Source organism: Ochotona princeps, chromosome 5 (genome assembly GCF_030435755.1).
Source record: "Ochotona princeps isolate mOchPri1 chromosome 5, mOchPri1.hap1, whole genome shotgun sequence".
In the NCBI taxonomy this organism is placed as follows: Eukaryota; Metazoa; Chordata; class Mammalia; order Lagomorpha; family Ochotonidae; genus Ochotona; species Ochotona princeps.
The window spans coordinates 38,541,429-38,551,485 of record NC_080836.1 but is presented as its reverse complement, the minus strand read 5'-3'; positions in this window follow the sequence as shown (position 1 = coordinate 38,551,485).

The following is a 10,057-nucleotide window of genomic DNA, read 5'->3' as shown; positions in this document are numbered from 1 at the left end:
GGGGAGCAGAGACAGTCACTCTGATGGCATCTAGATTCATGCAAAGACCACGCCTGTTCACTAGTGAAGATACACACAGCTCTTAAAATGCTGCTTAAACAGAGCCACTCCACCTTGACTGCCTCTTTGAGATTAATAAACCTGTAAACCAGCATACACAATTCCTCTGCCAGGCTTGGGCTGAGATCTCGTGACTCAACACTGAGGTTCTGAAGCCCTGCTGAAACCAGTCCATTTTTGCTAAGTATGAGGACAAAGCCGATTTCAACAGTGCACAATCTGGGAGTGGGAGAGGCCTGGGAGGGAAATAGTGGGCTCCTCCCTCTTGGGTTACCACTTCCACGGGAGGGCATAAAAACTAGGGCAAGGGCTGGGGTGGCTAGACAGGCACCTAACAGCATCTGTGTGGGCTGCATAGTGGAGCTGGTTAGAGGGAGCAAAGCTTTAATACCCATTGACATGTACAAGAGCCAAATGGGGTGTGGGACAGACTGGACTGCTGCCACACATACTAGCAAGCCAGGGTACAGGGCGGGCCTGGTGGGGGTTATTGTGGGTCGCTCCAACTAGGCTGCAGCTCCCACTGGTTTATGTGAGGGCTGAGTATGTGCTGGGCAGAACCAGACTGGACTGCAACACCCATTGGTTCCAGTGGAAGTTGGAGCTGAAAGCAGAACCAACCCAGCGATTGCAACCACCAGCTGATCAGGGCGATGGACTGTGCCGGGCCCTGTGCTTGCTAGTACATACAAGAATCTGGTCTGAGAACACCTCAGACAAAGTTTCTTTGGAGATCTCCCCAATCGAACTGATGGACTCAGAACCCTAACCAAGAAAAGACAGAAGACAGAACAGGTCAATCAACCACCTCAGCTGTATGTTGGTAGCGAAATACTGGGCAAACGGAGATTCTATGATGGACTATGTCAATTGGTGGATTCTTCAAAGACCTCATCATGCTTGGAGTGGCAAGATTGGCAGCGATTCATAACTGGTGAACCATCAAAACCACTTGAGCAAGTACCTCGGAGCATGCCCTACATCCGGGACCTGGGGAGGGTAGGAAATTGGGTGGGCCTTCTCCCTTAATAACCCCCTTTAAACATAAAGGAAGCAATATGGAAATAATAGTCTTACCCACTTTCCTATAGCCCTTGAACCTTTTTACCCTAATTAACTATGTAAAGATTGTCAAAAATATAATAAAAATAAATTAAAAAAAAAAGAATTACCTTGTTGGTTTTAGGAGCTGAACTGAGAAAGTCTTCCATAATGCATACAACTACAAGTAACAGTCTTAGTTATTTGGTGCTGCTGTTAACAAAACACCTAACAGTGGGCAGTTTGTAAGGAACAGTTTAATTTCTCACACTTCTTGAAGCTGTGAAGTCCATGATCAAGATGACAATTTTGGTCTCAAACGGCCTTCCTGTTGCACCTACCCACGGCAGAAGGTGTTGGCAAGCTAGCACAATGTTACATAAAGCCTGTTTTCAGGTTTTTTTTTTTTTCCTTCTCATTGCCATGTAAGAGTTACATACACATGAGTAGGCATTTACCCCAGTGGCTAAGATGTCTGCATTCCATGCTGAAGTACCTGGTTCAATTCCCAGCTTAGGCTCCTGAGTCTAGCTTCCTCTTAGTTCCGAGTCCAAGAGGCAACAGCGATACCTGAAGGCCCTGGTGTTCTATTTTAATGTGAAATTCAAGTAAGGGGGTCTCAAACCTTCACAATGGCCAAAAATGTTCCCCTAAGAACTTTAAAGAGTGTTATTAAGTGAGTATTGTAATGCAGTGGGTTAAGCTGTTGTTTGTGATGCTGTGTTCCATATCAGAGCACCTGGAATCCATTCTTAGAAAAGCTGAAACTATGCCCATTGCCCAAGATGGCTGAGAGGGAGACATGGAGGTGTCCCTGTGTGTATATATGTGTGTATATTTCTACCCTGTACCCAATACTATTCATATGTGTTATCTAATGTTGATTTTCTTTTAAGCAAGCATGATGATCTTTAACTCCTTCTTGTAAATTAATATGCAAGATGGAGTAGGGGGCTAATAACTTCCTTTACTGAAAAGGTTTGGAGAGTTACATACCTAGTTTGCAGCCTGACTCCAGTTACAGCCTGCTCTCAGGGCTATCCACAGTCTAGCCTATTTGACCCCAAAAAGTAGTATTGCCATGATTAATAAACTGAGTAAGTGGTCACTCTAAAAATAAACATGCCAACTAGCAACTAGCACCCTACAGCTATCAAAAACTAGCAGAACAAATCTGTGTTTAGAAAGTGTCTATTGCAGAAAGTAGAAAATGAATCCGTATCCTCTAAACCATTGATTAATTAACCTCTCAGCTCCTTAGTACAAGCTGAGATCATTGAGAGCTTTGTTAGTTCCACAATAGGAACCTTCTTTTGTTTTATCATCAGGTTATTGTTTCCATTTGAATTCAGTGGCCTAAACACTTCACTGTCCTCTACTGTTTTTCCAGGTTAGTAAGGAGCTGGATTGCAAGTGTAGCACTGGAACTTGAACAGATACCCATATGGGATGTTGGTATTACAGATGGTGATTTAACCTGCTATGAACAATATTGCCCCCAAATATTGCTAACTTTGAAGTGAAGTATTGGTTATTTAAATATTTTTAGTAAAATAAATATAACAGTGTGAGACCCATAGTTATCCATTTTAAGAACCCAGAAATGTAATGGTATATCTTTTAGTCCTTGAAATGATGTTTTCATTTCACTTCCTCTTTGGAATGGTATCCCAAGAGAATATAAATTTGTGACTGAAAATCTCTAGTACAATTTTTTATGATAATATGAATAAATGTATCTTAAAACTTTTCTGTGTAATATGCGGCTTAAATAACGCTGCAATGTTTACAGTTAAAATGTCTTCTTGCTTTCATTGTGATTATATACATTACTAATAAACAGCTGGTCCAACTTCACAAATATATTAAATGTATTGATAAACATTAACACTAAGACATAAAATTTTATTGCAATTCTGTGTCTTCTATGAACCATTGTTTGTGATGCTTTCATTAGAGGACTTATGCATGTAGACCTTGTTCGGTGTTAGGGAGTTTTTACTGAGCAGTTCCCCATCATAAATTTTCTGGTAGGTGGTAAAGCTTTTCTTCCAAAAGTGTAAGAAAGAAGGGGTGACCAAGGGCAAGTCAGACTATTGGCAATTTGAAGAGAGAGAGAATATAAAATACTAAGCTCTGAAAACTGATTCTTTAAAAACTATTTGAACAAGTATTTCTAGGGCCTTTGGGAGGTTTTTGTATAACTTGATTTAAAGATCACTGCTTTAAAACATTAAAAGTTCTTCAAAAGTTTCTTCACCCAAGTAAGGGTGACCACAATGTGATAGGATCAGAATCAGCCCTCTTTGCTACAGGTATTTGCCTAAATTAGAACAAGCTGACCAGAAACAACGGTTCTTCATTGCTATGATCCTTCCATTCTATTCTATCCATGTGCTTTGTGGATATCCAATAAGCTTCATTGTTAATAATAATTTTAGAGGTAATTTCAGCATTTAAAAATTTATAGAAATCTATGCAGAGAAATGAAAAATGATCACCACCAGCAGATTAAGAAAGAATTGTTGAGATTTTGACAGTCTAAAAAATCAAAAACACTGATATTTGGTATCTAAAATTACTTTTCATCTCTAACTATTGTATGCACATCATATATTCACACACATATTCTGGTTATATCCTAAGTACAGCTCAGTGTTAAGCAAAGTGAAAAAGTCAGAAAATAACAGGGCAGAGATTACAGCAAGGTTATGGCTGGGGGTGGGGGGAGAGCAGCTCCTACAGAATAATAGGTTTTAAATTGGAGGTCTTAAAACCTTCTAGAAATAAAAAGGCTCAAAAAAAAAAAAGGAGAAAATTGCACAGGGATTATTTTACTTAAAAAGACAATCTCGTTTCTCTTTCAAAAATTGCTGTATTTTTTTGTAAGATGCCTTTGACAATGGATGTCATCACTTAAGGACCATGGCTCAATAAGAGTAGTCAAGAATTCTGAGGTTTATGGCACTTAAATGTTTCTGCCAGTTTATAGAAAATGGTGCAGTTTTGGTCAATTTGATTTAAGGAACTGAAAACTCTAGAAATATCAGTGAACAAATTAATTCTTAGTTGTTGCTTAATTTTTACACTTTTATCAGGAATAAATGTTTCAAACATTATTTTCAGAATATAATCAGATTAAAACTTGTTGACCACAACATCCTGAATGAAAGCATGTGACATACTGAAGGGAGAAAGTCCACTGTCCGCAGTGGCAAAACAAAAACAAAAACAAACAAACAAACAAAAAACCAGTGTGATTGGAGCACAGCTCCTTATTTCATTTCATTTTGCTTTTAGGCATAAGAAATTTGTTGATACCACTAATATAAGCTACAGTCATTGTCTAAGCTAAAAAATATTCTATGTCAACTAGGATAGTATGCATTTTTATCTTTTGTACATACATAAGTTAAATTTGTATTATATTAATAGATAAGAGCTCAAGTTCAGTTTTATGCTCCACTCATACTGAGTATATATATATAAAAAGACATGAGGTCTACAGATGAGCATATGATGCTTCCTAAATAGATGCATAAGTGGAATCTTGATCCCTAACTATGTTATTTCATGAACCACAGGACAGTCACAATGTCTTCTGCTTAATAAACTTTTTCCTTATTATCATTAAGTGATACAAGATACAATTTCATGTGAATTTTTGCTTCTGGGTTTTTTTTTTTTTTTTTAGAATAAGAATAAAACTTGGGTCTCCTGCGTGATGGTTCAGTGGCTAATTCCTCACCACATGGGTGCCAGTTCATGTCTCAGCTGCTCCACTTCCCATCCAGCTCCCTGCTTGTGGCCTGGGAAAGCAGTAGAGGATGGCCCAATGCATTGGGACACTGCGCCCGCGTGGGAGGCTCAGAAGAAGTTCTTGACTCCTGGCTACGGGTCGACTCACCTAGGGTCATTGCAGCCATCTGGGGAGTGAACCAGCAGATGAAGGATCTTTTCTCTGACTCTCTTTCTCTCTATGAAATTTGTGTTTCCAATAAAAATGAAACAAATCTGTAAAATAATAAAAGATGGAGTAAGGTTGGTAAAGTAGAATGGCAACAACAAACTTATGACTTATATAATTTGATGATACTTTGCATTTTTGTTCTCAGGTAAAATTGTACTGAGTGATGGATAAATACAAGACTGGAAGAAGATAAGAGCTTAGTCCAAGTAAAATAAAGGGAACACAGAGAGAATTGAGCTAAAGTCACAGATGGAGCATGGAAAACAATGAAAGGACTTGACAGTTAACTTCAGTGAATATTCAAAACAGGAAAGAATTTATGCAAAATCAAACTGTTTTCTTCTGTTTTTATTTCACTAAAGCTTATTTAAGAGAATGCCTATGAATTATACAAAAGTTTGGTGGTTGCTCATTCTAGATTGGAATAATAGCTGACATACTGAAACCTGTGACCATTACTTTATCCATCTGCAGGATCCTCACAACAGCCCTGAGAGGGGGTACTATTACTCCTCAAAATACACCTAAATATGTCTATCTGTTTTCAGATAAATGTATATCAGCGTGTACACATGCACTTAAATAAATACAAGAGGATAAATGTTTATCTTACAGATAACTATGTAAGTTCTGCATAAAAATGACTTTTCTCTCTAGTGTGTGCCACTTCTCAACTAACAAAATGCAACTAAAATTTCAAAAGCCCAACATAATTTTGAGAAAAATCAGCAAGTGATTTAAAATTTCATCTGGATGAATAAAAGAAGACAGATTGCTTTCTTTCTAAAAAGATTTATTGATTTTTGCTTGAAAGTCAGAGTTACACACCTAGCGAGGAAGAGATAGAGAGACAGAGATCTTCCATCCACTGGTTCACTCCCCACATGGCCACAATGGCTAGATCTGGGCCTTGCTGACGCCAGGAGCCAGTAATTTCATCCGGATCTCCCACCTGAATGCAAGGGACCAAGGCGTTGGTCCATCTTCCACTGCCTTCCGAGGCCATTGGCAGGGAGCTGGATCTGAAGTGAAACTCCAGAGAATCAAACTGGCACCTATATTTAAATAACAGCACAAAAGGCTGAGGATTAGCTTGCTGTGTGGCCATACTGGCCCTAGGATTACATTCTTTACCAGACATTAAAAGGATATAAAACCTAAAAAATTAGAACACTACTATGAGACTGATCAATGTTAGAAAATAGTATAATAGAAATCACTTTGGTATGCAGTAATCATAAATATCACAAATACTATGTGACAGAGGAGAAGATCCATATGATTTGCTAAATCATATGGGAGAAATAGATAAAATGCAGAAAAACTAAAATTAATTTAACTGTTGTATTACTGAAGAAACAAAGAAAGCACAAAATTCAGAAAGTGTCAATGCAACAGCTCTGAACTCTAATCAAAAATAATTTTAATCACAAATAATGGAAAAATAATTGCAAAGTAAATTAAATTTCAAATCAAAGTTTACAATTACTTTTTTACCTCTGTGACTAGAATTCCATGGCTGTTGCTTAGTTGGTATTCTGCATAAGCCTTGGATTCATTTAGCAATGTTGACTATTGATCTAAGAATTAAGGAGTATTATGATAATGTTATGATCATTTTTACCTAAAAAATATTTACATACATACATGAGAGGGCTTCAGAGAAGCTATAGCAAGCATTTGACTTTTTCACAGTTTTTTAAAGTCCCTCATAAGTATGTGTGCATGCGTGTGAGCAAGTTGTCCCCACTGCCTCCGATTATTACAGCAGAGTGCTGCTTTTCTCTGGCTTCTTATGAAGATGCTTTTCAAGTTTAAAACTGGGAGAGTAGTAAAGAGTGTTGAATTTATAGCTACCTGCAATCAAACACTTTGCTAGACAAGAAACTTCTAGCTGATTCCATCATCTGCTACAGACACAGACAGAGAATTGGAATGCAGGGCCTGGGTTTCATCTCAGAGTTTCATTGGAGAGGTATAAATATGACTGAGAAATCTTTTGTTGGTGTGTATTCCATTTTATCCTAGAGGACCCCCATGGAAATTCACAGAGAGTCCCTGACTTAATGCTGGATGACTTACAACATCAACATTGTGGGAAACTGATGTGCAGACCTGTACTTGGAATTTAGGATTTTCTGAGCTAGTCATATGTACTTCGAGCCTCTCCTGTGACACTTGCCAGCACACCATACCTCTCAGTCCACCGCACACTCTGCTCTCCAATGGAAACACCAAAGCACCATAGTGAAGCAACTATGCTAAGATTGTTAGGTTTATCCAACACGTGTTGAATTCATGATGTTTACAACTTATAATGAACTTATTGAGACTTACACCCACATAAATCAAAAATTATCTCTATGTCTTCATCTGTACTGAATCAGTTGCTTGAACTGTGACTAATAATGCTACTTTGAGTGACTGAATTGCAGAAACCATTTTGTTTGTGCTTTTACAGCTTCTCTTTCCCCTGAAAGGGCTTTCCTTGATGATACTGTACTTTTAAATGTGACATGTGAATATAAAGATCTTGTGTTATAAGTGCATATATTTTTAACTCAATTTACAGCTTTATAAGTTTATTTTCTTCTTATTGGTATGATGGCGCTTTCTTTTTTTATTATGAAAACTCAAACGGGACATCTCAGAAAACTGTATAATGAAATTCATGTAATCTAAGATACTCTGTATCTTAAGGTTATTAGTAGTCTGTTTTTCTTGTAGTTGGCATCTTTCATATCTCTCTAAATTTTTAAGCAGATTCCCTCACAAATGGGGCAATATGACTACTCTCGGAGATTTCTACTGGAAAGGACAGATAAATTTTTGTATCCTTCCTGTAAATGACCACATGTCTCAATGTGAAAGTGATATTAATAGTGTCTCCAATAGAAGCCATAAGGAGCTTTAGAAAGCTGCTTGCATTTTTTGAAATTGCAGGTTTATACATTTTTTACACATCGAATTATAAAGATTAAAATCGGTCACTCTTCTTGAAGCTTGACATTCAGCTTTAGCCAGTAGTGGCTCACTAATTTTTTTTCTAGCTTTCATTTTGCTTATCCAGAGGTGGAAGGCATGACTTTTTGAAGGAGAGATGTGTTCACATGAAGCAGAAATTTGGCATGTGGTGTGGGGTTGAGGTAGAGTGATATCAAACAGTTACTCTTACCAAAGAATCGCAAGGGGAAAAAAGCAAAGATGAAATCAAAAGGAAAGTAGGTAGCTCACTTGACAAGCTACCGTCTTCTCCAGATACCAAACACTGTTCTTTTAAAATATTTATTTATCTATTTGAAAGTCAGAGTTACAGAGAGAGGGAAAAACAGAGTGATCCTTCATTATCTGATTCATTTCCTAGCATCTTCTGCTGCTTTCCCAGACACTTTAGTAAGGAGCTGGGTCAGAAGTGAAGCAGCCAGGACTCAACTCAGCACCCATATGGGAGGTTGGCATTGCAAATGGTGGGCTTTACACGCTTTACCACAACATCATCCCAAACCACTTAGTTTGATTCTTAATGGATACTGATAATCATGCTGTTCTGGTACCTTTAAGTTGCAAAGAGCAGCCCTGAATTCTACTTTCCCAGTCACTCCATTCACATTTCTACCCAGATGAAGAGAGAGGAATAACTAATCCAAGAGCTTTTGGTTTCTCAGAGTAAGATGCTTTGCAAATAAGAAATGTTTCATGATAATATTAAAATTTTTCATTAATCATTTTATTGATGTTGGGTTTCAAACATTCTAAAGAATGATTAATTTTCAGTACTTAGTTGAAGTAAGTGTTAAAAATATTTACTTAGGAAATAAAAGCACCTTGGTCATTGAACTAACCGTATAGATAGCAGATACTTTGGAAACAGAGACATGCAAGCTATCTGCACAACTCAACTACCTGATAAGACTAGGAACTGAAAACTAAATTCCAAGCATACAAACAATTAGTATTGAAATATTCCAAACCTAGAAAGAAATATGAAATTTGGAATAATATTTACTGATCATTAAATTTCCTTTTATTATTGGTTTATCCTCTTTCATCAAGCATAGAAGATGTTGCATTAAAATAGTCTACCACAACAAATTATAGTAATTTTCCAAGTCACCTGTTTGAGATTGGAATAAAGTAAACTTAGGAGGGAAGACTTTGTATGACTGAAGACACAGAGATCAGTTGCTTGGAATATAGACCATTGGTGCATTACAACTTCCTTCTTTGAAAGTGAGCTCTCAGGAGACTGTGTCTACGCCTTGGAAAAGAAAGTCTGCATTCATTATTAATAGCAATAGCAAACAGAAAAAGTGTTAACACAATGGATCACCACATTCTGTTTCCAAATTTACAAATACTGTCTCTAAATGCCAAACAATTTATCCTATAACAAATGAAACCAAACAAAAATAAAATTATTCACATTTTATTTCTTGTCTTTAAAAATGAAGGCTGATTGAATAAGATGTATTCATATAGATTTCTGCATTTGACAGAAACAAGGAAGGTGAGAACAAGATAAAGTGCAAGACAGCTACCTGGCAGAGATCAAGCTGAAGGAACTGCACTGTGCTACTTACTTCAATAAAGTTCACCATTGCTTTTTTATTATAGCATATTGGTGCTTCTAAGAGCACTAACTGAGAGAAATAAATGAATATGGCTTCAGATGTTGCAGATGACAGTAGGAGACCAGGTTTAATTCACTCTTAGGAAGTCGTCTTGAATTGTGCCACTTGTGGAATATGTGCCTGACTTTTAGAAACACAAAATGTTTTTCCACTGAGAACTAATTAAGAAATCTGGCCCTCTGTGACTAAACTCATTTTGTTCAGGTTGAATGCATGTTCAAGTTTGACTCAAGATGCTCATCTAATATACACTGTGACCAACTATTTCAGTTGGATTGAGATAATTGCCTGACTCAATATCCTACCATAACATCCCACAAGAATGGCATTTCTAGTCTTTAAATGAAATTTCTAG